The sequence below is a fragment of the Anthonomus grandis genome, chromosome 8, assembly GCF_022605725.1.
Source record: "Anthonomus grandis grandis chromosome 8, icAntGran1.3, whole genome shotgun sequence".
In the NCBI taxonomy this organism is placed as follows: domain Eukaryota; kingdom Metazoa; phylum Arthropoda; class Insecta; order Coleoptera; family Curculionidae; genus Anthonomus; species Anthonomus grandis.
Genome location: NC_065553.1, coordinates 9,085,558 through 9,103,357, shown reverse-complemented (window position 1 = coordinate 9,103,357; position 17,800 = coordinate 9,085,558). Strand labels below are relative to the sequence as shown.

At 28.5% G+C, this 17,800-nt stretch overlaps 2 protein-coding genes across 4 annotated transcripts in view; one reads left to right on the top strand and one right to left on the bottom strand.

Annotated features, from left to right (window-relative positions):
- The window catches only part of LOC126740013 (glutamate receptor ionotropic, kainate 2-like), a 147,337-nt gene that overhangs the window by 84,321 nt on the left and 45,216 nt on the right, over positions 1–17,800 (bottom strand). The window lies entirely within an intron of this gene.
- The window catches only part of LOC126740012 (glutamate receptor ionotropic, kainate 2), a 246,078-nt gene continuing 240,610 nt past the window's right edge, over positions 12,333–17,800 (top strand). For all 3 annotated transcript variants that reach the window (XR_007661767.1, XM_050445867.1, XM_050445866.1), the window contains exon 1: positions 12,333–12,472. The gene's annotated coding sequence lies outside the window, so the exon portion shown is untranslated. The remainder of the gene's footprint in view (positions 12,473–17,800) is intronic.

Genomic DNA, 17,800 nt, shown 5'->3' with positions numbered 1-17,800 from the left:
TTGTAGTAGTCGTAAGATACTTGAATAGTCAACGGCTTTATTATGCGTACTACAGCAGCCTGGCAAATTTTTAATAGGTCTTTAAATACCTATGTATTAACATGCATCAGAAATTTATAGACGAAGCGTTATGTTTTATAAAGATCGTTAATGTTTCATTGATTCCCATATACGCCAAGCGATTCAACAATATGTCGCACGTTTTCATTATCTCTATGTTTAATTTGGGTTATTCTACATAGTAATAAGGAAAAATGTTTTAAAATACTACGTATCATTGACAGATATGGAGGCCAGCACTAATGCTTATTCTTCCCCAAACCATGACACTTCTTGTATGTAATTAACGAGTATTGCATCATATATTTAATATTGCAATTCTTGACTCATCTGAGAATAGTTAAGTGGATGCGTTGTTCTAGGAAGTCCATGGATCTTCTCTAAACACTAAGGGTTCCGTAAATAAACTAAAAAACTTTATTAATAAGTGTACAACTTTAAGGGTAAATATTAAAAAGGAATTATGAAATATTTTATAACTGGACAGAAAACCGAAGGCTGACCAAAATTAAGATTCCGAAAACGGGCCGTCCGGCGCACCGTATAAATAGATTATAATGTCGGAACATGGTTATCCAGACTTTGCGGTCCTAACTTAATTGAGAAATTTGGTTTCGAGGGCCTTGCATGGTTAAGTGTAAATCTTGCGTCTCATTACATTTGTAGATTATTTTTGTAGCAAATTGGGACTTAATTCTCTTGTTATTTTATTAATAATTGAAAACTTTTTTTAGAACGTTTACGACTATTACAAAAATAACTAAGGCACATGAATAAATAATCTTATAAAAATAAAATTTTAATTCAATATGTAGAACAAACGCAAATTTAAATCTGCTTTATAACGGAAAATTGAAGTCTCGATTTGGATGTACCTGATATAGATTTTGCAACTGTTCTCTTGATTTTATGTTTAAGCAATCAATTTTGAGTGTTTTCAAGGCTTATCAGGCTTATAGCAATGATTACAAATAAAAAACGAAGCAAATATTCATATGTCTTCAAACATTCTTTGAAAAAATGTTAAGCATTTTTTTAAATAAAAGCGGCAAACCTCAGACCATTAATGAAATTGTTTAAGCAATTAATAGTAAATCAAAAAAGAGTTGAAAAATATATTTCTTTTAAATTACATTCCTTCATAAAGAAGTAAATTAAAAACCTAATTATTATTATGGTTACACGTTTATTCTTTATTTTCTTAATACTACAAAAAGAAAAACATAAATCCCAATTTAATTTTGTGGATTTATCTAGTTTTGCTTTATTTTCTTAATTTTGAGGTCGATTTTAAAAGGGATTTAGCGGGTTTTGCTTAAATCTGAGTACACCATTGCATTGATCTGGTGAAATGATGTAGGAATCCATGATAAACTCATGGATCATTTGTTAAAAGTTGTTTTGGCTTGATCGTTCCTCATTTGTTGTATTGCCAAATCTACAGGGTACATAATTTCCCATAAGTTATAGTCCAAACTTAAAAGATAGTAGAGAATTTAAATATGCAAGATCTAATCGCCAAGCAGGAAAATCGATAAAATCATAGCTTTCTTTTTAAATATATTTACGATATTTTTTATATTCTAAGGTAAACTTATAATTTAATTAGTGTTGACTTTTGTCTTTGTTATATATTAATCATATGTATATATAATTATTTCATGTGATTATAACGTGAGTATTTTAATTTATTTGGGGTTACTACCAAAACCACAAAGGTATTAAGCGAAGTAAAGTAGGTAATTAAGTCTCTAAAAAAAGTATTTCTGACGATTAGTTTGTTTCTAAAAGAAGAAACGGCTTTTTAAAACAGCCCGTTGGTTTGTTAGGACTGACGTCTCTGGGGTCAAATTGACAAAATGGATGAACGAAGGCAATAAAAAAAACTTCGTCCCGAGAACAGTCATGAAACAGCTGCGACACATCATTTAATGGCTGCGGCGGCAGCCATATATTCGTACGAATTGAGTTAATTTTTTAGAGGTCCCAGCAGATCGTTTTTACACCTACTTATATTCTTTTTTTTGTCAAGATGTTACTAAGTGGTAGTTATTATATACAGGGTGGTACAACAGAATGGTTACACTCCTATTTGTGACACCATGGTATATTTTCAGAAAAAACGCTCGGACGCGTCAAATTTGATTTTTAGGGGGACGTTTTTTTCTATAAACGTAAAATATCAGGTGATCCGAAAATAACTTTAGAAATTAGAAAAAGAACTGTAACACTTTAGAAAAAAATAATAGCGATAAGTATATTGCTAAGTTGGTAAGAAAACTTGAAGAAACTGGATCTGTATCTAATATTGGCCTGGAGGAAAATCAACCAGTTAGAAATTAAGCTGGAACCATAATAGTTTTGGAATACGTGTCACTTGACAACACCCAAAGCACTTGTATACTGGCTATTTCTTCAAGATTTACAAGCTCAACAGTACAAAGAATTTTGTAAGACAATAAATTTCGCCTGTTCTAGACAAAATGTGTTCATGAGCTTTTTGTGTGAATGTTGCAGTTTTGCGAAGTAATATCCTAACGATAATTAACCACGTAAATCTGTTATATAATATTTATTTCTCAGATTAGTCTACATTCTATTTAGATGGTGCTGTAAACAGACATAATTGCCGGTTTTGGAATGACTCGAATCCGCATTTGTTTCAAGAGGCACACTCGCATTATCTAAAAAACAAACGTGTGGGCAGCCATTTTCGGAAAACATCTTGTAGGATCTTATGCTTATCGTTATTTCTGGAATATAAACATGTTAGAAAATATAACAAAAGCCACGATTTAGCGAAAGAATAGAAAGTAAAGAGACGTTAATTATAATGAAAACTACATTTATAATCAACGAGATGATGCATCAGCACTATATAGCTCTAGCATGATAGGTGATAGACGACCCATTTATCGAATCAGTGGATTAAGTCATCTAAAAGACTTAAGTCTTTTAGATGACTTTCTTTGGGGATATTTGAATAACAATTTTTTAGTGCGAAGACACATGGAGGCAATATATACCACTTTTAGCACTTATTACGATATTGTCACTTTATGGCAAATCAAATTTTTCTTTAACGTACGTGTAAACTTTAAATTGTTTCCAATTTTTTATTAAACGTTAAGTTGTTTCATTTAAAGTAAAGTTATGTTACTATGGGGAAAATATTGATTATTATTTTTAGGATATAAACCCTTATTATCACATTTCTAGAATATTTTTATTAAATCAAATAGCTTCACCAGGATTGAATATGGGTATAAGCATTATTATACAAAAGTTACTAAAAACTTGAAGAATGTAGAAATAAATTTAAACTTCTATTTAAAAATCTAAAATTTAATCTATATTATATCACCCTATATTATATGGAGTTTGATGACGTGTCTAAGCGTTTTTTCCCAAAACATCAGGAAAATAATGAATAGGGATGCAACCTTTTCGATGGGTCACCCTCTATATGGAAAGTTTCATGAGAACAAGCATCAACAAAGCATCATTATTTATACGATAAGTTTATGTTAATTTTCGTTATATTACTAGACTGGGTTCGTACAATAGGCCTATTATGTGGGCGTTCTGTTTGTAATAAGTAGTATATTATAGTTAGAGTTAATAATCATCACTGAGACTCTGAGATATGAATGAATTTAATTCTAGCCGCTTATTGATACTGATAAGAAGATTAAAGTAAGAAGTTTTTCGGTATCATAGCTACAGATCATTTGAAAAGAAAAAAAACATAAAATAATTTGGTTAGTTAATTAATACCTAACCCTACAATAAAGGTATTTCTTTATTCTTATTATAATCCAAGATATTTAGGAGAAATACTTCTAAAATTAAAATACTACTAAATTTAGAAAGAGGGAAATAGCAATACGCTGTATCTCAAGCTCGGAGGTTACTTAGGGTAAAAACAGTAATATAATATCATATTAAATTGAAGGAAGGGCACGTAAGTTGAATGAGGCCCTTGCATACAATTATTATTTTAAGAAAAAGTAGTGGCATGTAAGTCCTGAGGAATATCTACTACACATTCTATACACCGATTAAGACGACGAATCTTCTACATCAAAATATTAATGTAAATGTACCTGTATTAACAAAAAATAATTGCTAAATTGAAAATACTGCCTTTCAGTTTAAACATTTACTCAGTAATTATATTATATGTACCTGTATTAACAAAAAATTGCTAAATTGAAAATACTGCCTTTCAGTTTAAACATTTACTCAGTAATTATATTATGGATAAGGGCACATAAATTTAATTATTATTTGACTAAATAATACTTGAATATAGATAAATCGTTATTTTCCAAGCATGTGCGACAATATAATTATCCAACCTTCCCTTCATATCTCGGAACATAGACAATTTTTTAGGCCCTCCAAAGAAATTACATATGGTTTAGCATCCGTTCACGAGTTTTCCGAGTGTTTCTTATAATTATAGTTCATGCTAATGAGTAGGTTTACTGAAAAATTCATAATAATTATATCTTTGGACAATTTTGGAAAATTACGATTACTCTTCCTTCAGGTGAGTCGATTAATCATTGAATAATGAAAGTCTCTTAATTCTAAGTATGACTATCAAGTGTGAAATGGCTTATGTTACCTTCTTGGTATATTCTGCATATAACTGGTAATTGGCAGCAATTATAAAGATGAACCCAGGTTCTGTTGAGGTATTTGGTGAATATCAGATTTGCTTTTAAGAATGACAAATTAACTACTTACAAACTACGGTCAATTTATTATGTTTGAGGCATTGACCAAAATAAGTCATTATTTTCAGCTGAAAATTGTATGTATTATTTCAGAGTTTTTATGACTACGACAATATTAATAGTAAAAAGTTCAGATATCAAAAAATGTAATACCACTTTCTATAAAATTCACAATTAGCTATTTTTTAAATTTGCATTGCCATTTTGAATTAGTCCTAAGCTAACGAAAATAACAATCCAAAATTATGCTTATATCAAAAGCTAATACCCTCAGACTAACCCATCCTTTTATCATTAAGTCTCCAAGCAAACCGGCTTTTTGAAAATTCTATTATACGTTCATTTGTATCACAATTAATAATTAATAAATTTCGTGATCATATGTTACAGCCAGCACTTACGAAGTTTAATTTTTTTTCTAGTTGAAATTTATCAAACTTGTAAATTATCCAATATGTTTATGCAACGGTAATTAAATTTATAAGTTATGTATTATAAGATAAGAGTTATGTATTATAAAAAGTTACATAAGCTCGGCATTAATTTTTATGCCAAGCCTAAAGCACGAAATTAAGGATTTTCAGGCTTAGCTACTCATTGGGTGGAATTATTTATAAATTGCGACCAGGACTGATTATTTATACATTCAGCTGCTTCAATATAAGGGACCTGAGTGTCTCGAATATTTTCCTCCATAAATCGCCTTTATAAAATGTTTTGAAAGATAATTAAGTGCCTAAAGTGGTGAGCGTAAAGCCATCTTAAGTAATTTAAGATTGTATTGGTGTTATATAGGCTACTCGTTAAGTTTTTAATAAGATTAAAAGCAGCAAAATGTTACATACAATTTTTTATGTATAATATATAACAATAATAATCGACTTTAAAAATATTATTTTTTTTATTTAAGGGTATATCTAGTGTATATATTAATAATAATAGGTTTTTATTGAATACTATCACTAAAGCAAAGTAAGGTTAAAAAAAAGTTTAAATATGATTTTTCTTCCACCTTACTTATACTACATATATGCTGTTAATTAATTGACATTTGACTATGGTAAAAAAATTTTATGTGCATTAAATACTGGATATTTAATTTTATAATGTATAATCTTCTCTGCATATCTTTTAGCATATTTAGGAATAATTTTTGAACGATTGTTTTTTCAGATTTCCTTAGTAAGAACAAAGAATAGTTAGTAAAAATCGTTCATAAATGCTATTGATAAAATATAAATAATTAGTAATACTAAGACGTTTAAATTTTTAAGATACGACGAAATAATTTAAGGACATTTACCACTTTTTTTTATCTAAATACCTAAAAAATTATAGGCTTGTATAATTAAATAGTCCTTTAGAAGAAATTATGTCTGTAAGACTTTCGATTAATCAGTAAATCAACTTAATGTAACTATGTGCTTTGTCTGAATAAAGGGAATTTTAGAATATGCACGAATTAAATGGAATTAACTCAAAAAAAATTGCTTAGAATATTAATACGATTCAAAAATCAAAAATCGTATATCTAAAATTATATAATATAAAATATAATAATTCCATTCGAGTTAATAGGATTTGCCAACAAAATCTACTGTTAAAATGAAATTATAATTAAATAAGCAGATTTTTTTTTGCATTTTTAACTATTTCTTTAACCCACAAATTGAAGATACATTTCTAAGAGGTTTGACAGTTCTAGAACTCAGTAAAGATATATTTATTTTTTTCTGTTTTTGTTCTTATTAAATATTAATTTTGTGTCCTTCTAAGAATGGAGAACCTGGACTTCGACTTGTAATTATAGTTTTATTGACTGATGTTTTACTATATATCCCTGCTATATACAAATGTATAGAGGGATATTCGGATATATTAAAGGTTTTTGACAAGCAATGTGACACTTTATTCTAAAATTCTAAGGATTTGATTTAACTTATTTTTGACCGAGTTGAATAGCTATTCTTTAATGATATTTTTGAGTCCAATTAAAATATTTTGTTTTTATTCTTAATATATTTAATAGTTTGGTTAATTAACTGATTGTCAATATAAAAAGAACTCAAACGCTCTGAGCATAATTAGGTAGTTTGGGAAAATTCACGGGTTTCTGCCTCGGGTACTGTACTTTTTCTCTTTTAGATCAATAGTTTAACAAGCTTTAATATACAATGGAGATTTTCATTAAGGTAAAAGAAGTCTATAATGCTCAAACAGACTTTTGTTATCATTAAAATAAAAATGAAACAATAAATCTTTATCTTAGGAAAACTTATAGTAAAAAGTAATCTTAAAAACAGATATTTCAAATGCTATTATTATTTAGTTAAAAGAATATATTGTTGATCAAAGAAGATTGCAAGTTGTTTTGCTGTAAGTAAGTATTTTAGTTTTATTTTATTTTATGAAAATTTTAAAAGTTTATAAACTGTATATTTATAGTTTGGAATTTGATTATACTTAATATTTATATTGCTTTGTCAGATAAAAATAATTATTTGGAAGTGTATTTCGACTTGAGTTTCACTACTATACAAAACTGGTGCATATTAAATGAGCCAGGTGTGAACCAAATGCAAAGTTTTAAGTTCTATTTGAGACTTCAATGTTATATTAATGGATCAATTACTTGATTACTATTAGTCATTGTAATCAAATTCCTAATTAAGATCAAACCTTAGGATGCATCTCTAATTTTGTATCCAATATAAATAACATTGAAAGAGTGTAGCAGAAATTCTTAAAAATTGAAGCTGCGTATCCTTCCCTTAATAAGGTTTAAGGGTGAATCACTAGCATGTCGCAGATTTACATCAATTATAATTGTAAGTATGATATAAACTATATCATAATAAAGTTGACTCAAATAATCAATATTAAAGATTTTTTGTTTAACCCGTAAATTCTGTAGAAAAAATCACAAAAGAAAAAATTAAGATAATTTAAGTCTTAAGAAGGCTAATTCAAAAATCGGAATCTAATAAAAATAATTTATTAGATGTAGCTTCAAACATCAATATAAATATAGATAAAGCTTGAAGAACAGTTAATTAAATTTTTTTAAATTTTAATACATCGAGCATGAATTTAGTAAACAATGACTACTTTTCGTGAAATTTACTAATTAAATAAGGTCTATTGCAGGTGAAATTTTAAAACGCTTCAGATATATGAATCTTGAAGCCTTCTTTATTTTCTTCCTATTTTCTCTCCATAATAAACTCAGTTAAATAAAAATATGTCCGCTCATAGTAATATGACAGTTAGTATATATCTTATCAAATAAAATATCCGGTATCTAATGCACAAAAGAACTGAAATCGTATTCGTTTTATTCAAAGAACGGATTCTGACTCTAAACAAGAATGTTGAATCTAATAAAACGGGCACGTATCAAACGAAATATTTGAGTAGACTATGTAAATAAAATGGATGCTGAAATAGGTTAAATTGAAATTGCAGTTTGTTTACAGAACTATTCGTAACATAAGTTATATTTTGTTAAAATAAGCAAACCTTGAATACATTTCAAATTTTAAATATCTAAAAATATTTCATAAATAAAATCTTAATCGATGAACCTAATTAATAGTGGGTAATACTGTCAGGTCTCCTTAGAGAAGGTATATTATCTAAGACAATGCATGCCACTGAAACTAAACCTTATCTATTAAGTCTACAACGCCGAATATATTGAATCCACTTAAGTAGCCCATTTACCAAAGCATTACAATGCCTAATACTCACGATTTATAACAATAAATCTTAAGGGGGAGATCCTTATGTGAAGACGTATTATCAGGCGATCGTGAAATGAATTGTGCCATCTACGTTGTCTAAATTAATCTATTTAATCCGGATCAAAACTACAATATTAACCACAGATAATTTATCTTACATACCTTATTATAATAGAAATATTTTTTATGTTATTTTTAACTTTATACACTTTTAGATATACCCTTATTTTGAGCGTTCATATAGCCCAAATAGAAATGTTGAGCAACCAAGAGCACTAAACTTAGTAACTAAAATTTCCATATTAAACCAACTTCGACAACAATGGCTTATTATTTATACATTCCGGTCTAAGCAGCTCCATCATTTTCGGTAGTCTGACTGCATGAATCGCCTTTCATAAGACCCTTAAAGGGAATTAACAGGGCCGGGAATAAGAAAGGTTTTTAACTAATCCCTATAAAACAAATAATTTTTCTTTCCAAGTATTCGATAATTGATAAAGTAGAAAGTCACAACGCTACAAAGTCTGAATGATTAGCATTTTTTTGTTTTTAACAACAGCTTTTTTAGATAAGTTAGTGGACTAGCAATAAAGTCTTGCCTCTCTTCTCTTGAGTGAGATTGAAATGAAGGATTCGGTAAAAAAGATTGTCAATAGTAGGTTTGCTGCTTTTCTCACGGTATATAGGAGATATGTGAATGATATTCTATAAACAAGAAAAAGATGAGAGGTTTTCTTTTCTTTATGTGATTATTTCATATAATATCAACAAACTTAAATTTAAGATCTATCACCACTATAGGCAAAGTCATCCAATACTCCTCGAACTTTCCAAATTCCTACAAATTTTCCTTTTATAATTCCTTTTTTTATGGCTTTTTTAATTTTCTCCTTTCCAGGATAGAAGCTTTTCTTGCTGTAATAACTAACCATAATTGAACATATAATGTCGTCTTTTAATAATGGTTTTCCACTTAATATAATTAATCACCTTTACATTTTATAATAAATAGAAACTTACCTATAGCTTAATTCATCTTAATAAGAAAAATACATAAACTTTTCTAAAAATATTTCTTTTTAGCTTGAAAAGTTTTTTAAGTCTATAAATCTCACAACTGCTTTCAAAACAACGAACAATTTAAAAGGCAACTAGGGTAATAGATAATGCTGATTTCTTTTCAAAATTAGGAGTGCATTATAGATCACTTAATTTTCACTACAATTTTTACCAGAATCAAAGAATATCATGGACAAGTATAGGGATATTCACTGATCGAAATCAAGTCAACGTTTGCCAATGATTTATTAGCTTCTTTACATTGTTTTTCTTTAACCCACGGTGTTGCTCTTTTACATGAATGCTTAAAAGGCAATACACTGGACTTGTTAGAGAAAGTCCCGTCTTTGTGTGTGTTAACGACGTTTTTCACATATGGACCTCACCTCATTTATAACAACCTCTCTGATTTAATTTTTAAGTCCTTTTTATTTAATTTTTATTGTGAAAATATTAAACTCGTATACTCTTATTGATATAGTTAGATAGTTAGGATAAAGTCTATATATTTCAACATTATATTTATATTTCAACAATTCAAAAGTCTATATATTTCAGTTGAAATATATATACTTTGGTTAAGATTATTTTCCTGCTTTTGTTGTATGACTTGGTGTTCTACGTGTTAAACGCGCGTCTGTGAATCTTATGTCACTTGTTACGTTTTTATTTTATATATGTTCATTTTTATGTACGGTGGATATTGTTGACCTAACCTAGCTTTTGATTTGTTATTAGTTTTGATGTAATCCGTGTAGGTGTAGGTAAAGGTAGGCCAAAGTACGTAAAGTAAATAGGAGCGAAACACGTATAGCGTTTAAATTAGCGTTAAACAGAAACCGACGTTCCAGCGAATAGTGACCAAAAATGTCTTGGGATAGTGGATATTTTATCTACCTTAAATTTTTGTATTTCAAATGGTACCCCAATGGTCAGCTTGTAATACATGATTTTAAAATGCATACAATCTTCTATCTAACAAAAAAAAAACAAAATCGGTTGACGTCTAAGCGAATAATAAGCAAAAATGTGTCGTCATAAAAGATATTTTACTAACTTAAACTTTGGTAGATCAAATGGTTGTCTCATAGTGTCATACATTATTTTAAAAGGCTAATAATTTTTTAGCTTACTTTTCAAAAAAGTGATGAAAGTTGAAGCGACTTACCAGTAAAAATGTATGGTAATAAACATGAATAAACTGTTCCATATACCTAATGAATGGTTTCCAGGAATGTGGATTGGCAGGCGTGGTGCAGTTGAAAGGCCCGCACGGTCGCCAGACTTAACACCTCTAGATTTTTTTTTTTGGGGGTATTTAAAAAGCAAGGTTTCTAAAACTCTATCTGAAAATATTAATGATTTAAAGGATCGAATTACCCGCGAATCTAGAGGTATTGGCAAACAGACACTTATCGTGAGAAATTTTAAAACAGCCTTTATTATTGTCCCGCGAATAACGGAGCACACTCCTACACCCATGTTAAAAGTTTATAGAAGTCTATAACTTTTAACATGTTAAAAGTTTATAGAAGTCTATAAACTTTTAACATTTTTTCATCATACTTTATAACAGTTTTTATAAACCGTTGGGTGGTAGATTGTATGACCTTTAAAGTGATGTATCACACTACTATCGTAAAACCATTTGATATACCAAAGTATGACGTTGATAAAATATTCATTATTACCAGACAATTTAGCTCACTATTCGCTTGTACGTCAACCGATTTAATTTTTTTGTGTTAAATGGACATTTTAAAGCTGCTTACAATGATGTGTCACACAATGGAGGTTCGCATTTGATATACATATCAAAGTAAGGTTAGCTAAAGGTGTGTTGGAGGAAAGTGATTGACAGAGCTTAGTCAAATATAAAATTAAACGCCGCCTCGTAGATTTAGATTAAAGTTTTTTTTTAAGAAGTTATTAAGGGTGGTTTGTTTTAAAATTAAAGCAATGTATATTTAATGAGACTGTGACTTAGAGTTTTTACCTTTGTTCGGTTTTTTGTTTGGTGTCTTGGAGAAAATGGATATCTTTCTATTAGTATTTGTTCTATGGTATCTATGTTGTTCATCCTGGACCCTCTTCAAAGCAAATAAATCTTTCGCCTTTTATTAAAGATATTACTTTCCACCAACTGCTATCATGCCGGATGATATATTATAAATACTAAGCATAGGAAGTGAATTCAAAATATAACAAATGATAATTTATTTTAAAAATATACTAAATACTTTCGCTTAGGTATACTTTACTTTGTCCTTACTCTTCTTCTTTCTATCTCCTTACTGTTTGTCCTTTACCCGACAATAATCCGAGCATCAAAGAAAATTTCAAAAGGAAGATCCAATATGTTATCAGCTCCTAAGATTATTATTAAAATCTATGAATATGAGGATTCATACTAAATCAACTCTTAAAAAACACAGTTTTCTTATACCTTTTAATAGTGTCCATACCATACCCATATCAAACCAAAAAAAAAAAAACCCGTACGTGCAAAAACAAGTACGTATCAGGGTGAACATATCAATCAGTGGCCCAGTGCCCTCGTCACACATCTGTCTCTGAAAAATGTGTGAGGCGTCTATCCCGGCGGTACGTCGGGATGGCCTGGATGCCGGCGCCGCCGTCGGTAGACGCCGCCGACGACGGTCCTTTTGCAAAAGCCCCCAGTCAGTCAACTCGCTGGCGTCGCGACGCATTTTACGCCGGACGCCGTCAAACGAATTGCGGAAACGGAACGGGAGGTTCGCGCGTAATGCCCATTTGAAAGTTTTGTGAAGGGATGTTGAAGTGGTTGGTCAGTTTCCAAATAACTGGATTAAGATTTTAGCTCTTTGTGTTAAGTCAAAGGTGTTCTTTTTTTTATAATTTTAATATTAAAATTTCTTTTTACTCAATTTACCTTATAAGGTATATTTTAAAATATTCTTTTAATTTTATTTCAGATTTATTAAATATGGGTATTCAACTAGATATGCAATTTTTTAATGAAATTTTCATTTAATTTTCTTCAATTCATCTTTAATAATAATAATAATAATAATGCATTTATTTAGTTTGAGCTAAATAGGTAATACATAATATAGATAGTATAATACATACTTAAAAAAAATAACTTAAAAATTTAAATCAATAAAAGAAAAAAAATGCAAATAAATTGAAAAAAAAATGTGTACTTGTACAAAATGGCATACATATATAAAAACACTAAAAGTCTCACATACAGAAAATTTATAAATAAAATTTAAGCCTAAAATAAAATAGCCAAAAAAAAATTAAAACAAAAATAAAATAAATATACATACAAACTACAATTACATCAATAAAGGTAAAACGAAAGTATGTACCAATAAAACTTATAGAAAAAGTATAAATAAATATGAGTCTTAAATAAATTATCAAAATAAAACAAGTATGAGTTAGAATTACTGTTTAAAAATGTATAAATAAAATGAAACAACTAAAACTAAGAATAAAATGTTAACATGTATAAAAATAAAGTGAGACATTCACACACTGATAAATTTTCTCAATAGCCTCCTAAACTGGTTTAAATTATCACAGATTTTGATTTAAGTTGACAACTTATTAAATTCAATCAAAAGGACAAAGTCTATATTATTTCTGGTGCAGTGATGGTGGACGTCTCCGAACACTCTTATTTTATCACAGATATATGTGGGTAGTAGAAGTTATTTTAATTTAAAAATAAATACATACACACTAAACACAATCCTTTGCCTGACAGACATCACACCTAGCACACTTGACATAACAATAATAGGAGTGTATCGATTGCATTTTGGGATTAGTCATTGCTCTGTTTTGAATTACCTCAAACTGTTTCACCTTGTATTTAGGTAGGTTGAACAATAATGTGGAGCAAAACTGCAAATGGGGAACAGCAATGGCATTATATAGCAGGAGCTTTGTATGCATCGATAAGTTTTTTTTAACTCTATTAGTAAACCCAACTTTCTTGGAAAATTTTCTCAAAACGTAATCTCCATGTGCGATAAAACTTAATCCAAAATTGTACTCAAATACTTTATTTCTGTTTCATAAAAAATACTCTCCCCACCGACACTGATGTTCACATTGTCAATATTTATTTGATTATTTTTCGATTTTTTTGTAAAAAGGCAAAATTTAGATTTACTTGTATTGAAACAAAATTTGTTTATACAAAGTTAGCTGAAAATGTTGGCTAAATCACTATTTATATTAGTTACTATCTGATCAATGTTGTTCCCTATAATATAAATCATTATGTCATCTGCAAATAACACAGTTTTAACTCACTTTTGTAAAACTTTTACCATATCATTTATATATAATAATAATGATAATCGACCCAAAACTGTTCCCTGGGAAACACCAAATACAACATTAAGAACTTGAGATAATGCTAAGATTATTCCCATACTTCACACGTTGGACTCTATTACGCAAATAAGATTCAAACCAGTTCAACCCATCACCTCTAATTCCCAATTGGTTTAATTTATATAGCAGAATTTCTCTGTCTATCGTTTCGAATGCTCACTTAAAATCTAAGAATATTGCTAAAACATATTTATTATTATTAATGGCTCTGAGAAAATTATCACATATATTAACGACAACAGACTCATAAGTAACACTCACGAAAACCAGACTGATTTTAAATAATTATCAAGGTTTCGTTACAGTAATTTGAGAGTTGCTCTTTTAATATTATTTTAACAAAAAAATTCAACTATTAAAATATTGTAAAAAAATAATTCATCAATTAAAAAAATATTCATCTTAAAGTACAAGTACGGAAGTAAAAAATAGGAACCACCAGACTAGCACATCCCAGGTAGCACAAATATGTCACTTTTTTTAAAAGTATAAAGATCCAATAGAGATTCATTAATTTCTTAAAAAATCTAATGGATGTCCCATAGGATGATACAAATGTCACAAAATAGTCGGCCATAGAATCACTAAATAAAGTTTCCACCGGACGAATAATTTGTCAATGCAAAGGGATATATAAAATAGAAGGTCGAACGACCTTCTGGATGAAATCATCCATTGGATAAGGCAAACTTTGTTTTATTTACATAATGCAGAATATTCGGCAAATTTATTTTGAATATTCAAATAATTATAAGACAAAAAATGAAAGGAGGTACCTCACATAGCACAGATATACTTTTAAAAACTCTTAAAGACATCTTATTCTCAACAGTAAAATCTTAAAGACTTTTTTGAAATAAAATACATTATTCAGGCGTTAATAAAGTATTTATTTTAACATTGCAATTATTGCTTTAACTGTTTAATACAAAAGAAGATATGACAAACATGATTTTTGTAACTTTAATAAATATCTGAGAATACAAGATCTATTATCTTTAGTTATAATATATACTTGATATTTATTCATACATAATTAACGAAATGTGAACAGAAAATAATTACAAAATACCACTTGTAACATGAATAAAGGTTTCTTTAATTAAATTATGTTTTAAAATTTTAATTTTTTTTAAGTAAAGCTTAAATTACAAGATATTTAATAAAAGGATCTGTACCTAAAAATTTGTTATGTAAATAAATGTTTTTCTCCCAGCAGCTCTTCTTATCCATAAGTTTGAAGTTTTTAGAAGCTCTAATAATCAACAACTTAAATTTAGAAAAGTGACTTCCACAAAACTTGTGAACTCCATAATTGTTTTGCTCCAACCAGCTTTACTTTAAAGTTTATTTATTTAAGCTAATTAATTTTGCAACTCTTGTACAAAAGGCATAAAGCTTTAGGCTAAATTTTGCTTGTTCCTAAGTTTCGAACTGAAAAAAATAATCAGACTATAAACATCTTTTTATAGAAAAGTTTACCCAACAATATTCCTTATATTTACTGGTTTATTGAAATTTGCTGGATCTTCTAAATCTTCACTGATATAAAAAACTTTGGTAAGCTGCAATATATTTTTTTGATAGTCCTTGCTTCAATTCTTCAGTTTAACTTTTGTTTTAGTTACTAAATACAATAATATATGAACTAAATTGTTAATATATTATTCTATGAGGTTTTCAAGTCTTTACCTACAAAAAAGAAAATTACATTATGTTTCCAAGCATTTACAATATGGATTTTGTATAATATATGTACATTATAAGTGCTTTGATTCAGAAATATGTAGTATCCGTGAATGCTTTGCCGGTATAAGCATAAAAAGTGATTGCTTTTATATTGGCATTTTTATTATTAAAATCACTTTGGTGATAAAAAACAAGTACATATACGAAGAAATATATTGTACTTACTTAAAGAGTCTAATAAAAAGATTCTATTATTTCGATTCTACCATAAAATTCCGGATATGTGAAAAGAATATGCATATACAAACTAATTAATACAGAATTCTAGCTATTTATACTGGCACAGTTGGACAATAATTCAGATGCGACATCGACAATAAAATATAATCATAAACGCTCTAAAGTCTATATGAGATAAATAACTCTAATATCTAACTATCTATATCTTGTGGAAAGTCAATGGAATTCCATAGTACAAAGTTATTTTGAAGTTACATTGGATTGTTCGTAATCACTATTCATAGGTTGTCCATTATAAATCCATGGACATTTCGACTTTGTTTGAGTTCAAGTGGAGGATGTGTGCTGTCTGGGATTCTAATGATTAATGGGCATAAGCTAGAGAAGAAAATGATTTTTATAAGGCTCGGTAATGTTTTTCAATTAACCTGATGAACCTGCCAAATCGGCCACAGAATAAAACAAAATAATAGAGAATATAAAGCACTTTTTTGATTTAAGATTTGAATGAGAAATTGAAAATTTAATGTGGTATTGATTCATTAAAGTAAATTATTTATATTAAGTAACCGCAATAATCTGAAATTTCAAAAACAAAATATCCCTAGAAAAAATATAGTTACATATACAGGGTGCCTCTGATTAAGTTGATACTATTGGTATCTTTGTTAATATTTAAGATGCAGGGCTGGGTAAACTAGCAAATTAGTAAATTTTTTTTGCTGATTAAAGTGGTGAAAACAGACAAAAAATTGGACATTGCATTTTCGAGAAAATATAAATTTTTTTCTTTAATTACAAGATATTCACACAAGATTTTACTTTATTTAGATGAAATTCTATGTATATTTTTACATAAATCAAAAAAAAAATATTTTTTTTAATAAAAAATTTTATTTACACTAATAGCCTAAACCTAAAAGTAACAAAGTTATATCAATATTAATCATTTTACCAAATTTATGCAAGTTGCTTTGAAATATAAAAATAACATCAAGTAAACCTACTTAGTTTAGAATAAATGAGCACAAACATCGCCATCTTCGTCAATACATTTCTGAGCACAGTTAATCACGCGTCTTGTAGGTTTTTAGATTCATCTTCATCTTTCATCTATTTTTTTTGTTCACTTAATTTTTTATGTAGTCTCAAAAATTAGGTCTGGTGATCTAGGTGGCCAATAAATCGGGCCACATGTCGCAATCCAATAATCGTTATAATTTAATTGATGGAGAGGTCCTATAATTTGGCTTCCTCTTAAGCCGCACCAATCGTTTATATTAAATGATTTTGAGAGTAAGCTCTTGCTAAATCTCTAGTTTTCAATATGGGCTTTAAAATATGCCAAAATAGAATATTCAACATCCTCGCTTACTACAAATTAATTCCTTTTTATAGTCCTTTTAAAAACGTTCTCGTTATTTCTTAATTTTCTGTAGAGTTTGGGAAGTTACAAGTTTGGAGTCGCTGACGGTACTCTTTAAGTGCTTTGTCACTTTTTTTTTAGCATACAAGGAAGGTAACCTTGTAACATATCACAATTTTCAATATGCATGAAAGTCATTTCACTTATTTACCTTTTACAAAAATCACAAACTTTTCTAACGTGTAACTGTCAGTATTTATTTATTTTATTAAATCTATGGCTACTATCATTTTATTATTTAAACAATAATTTATTTGTTTTGATCTCAAAAAGTTTAAAGCCAACTCATCTAAATTTGGCAGAATTATTGACATCGCTATAACTTTGTGATTTTTAAGTTTAGGCTATAAGAGTAAATAAACTTTTTTATTAAGAAAATTATTTTCTCTTGATTTTTATGAAAACATGTAAGGGATTCTATTTAGCAAAAGTACATT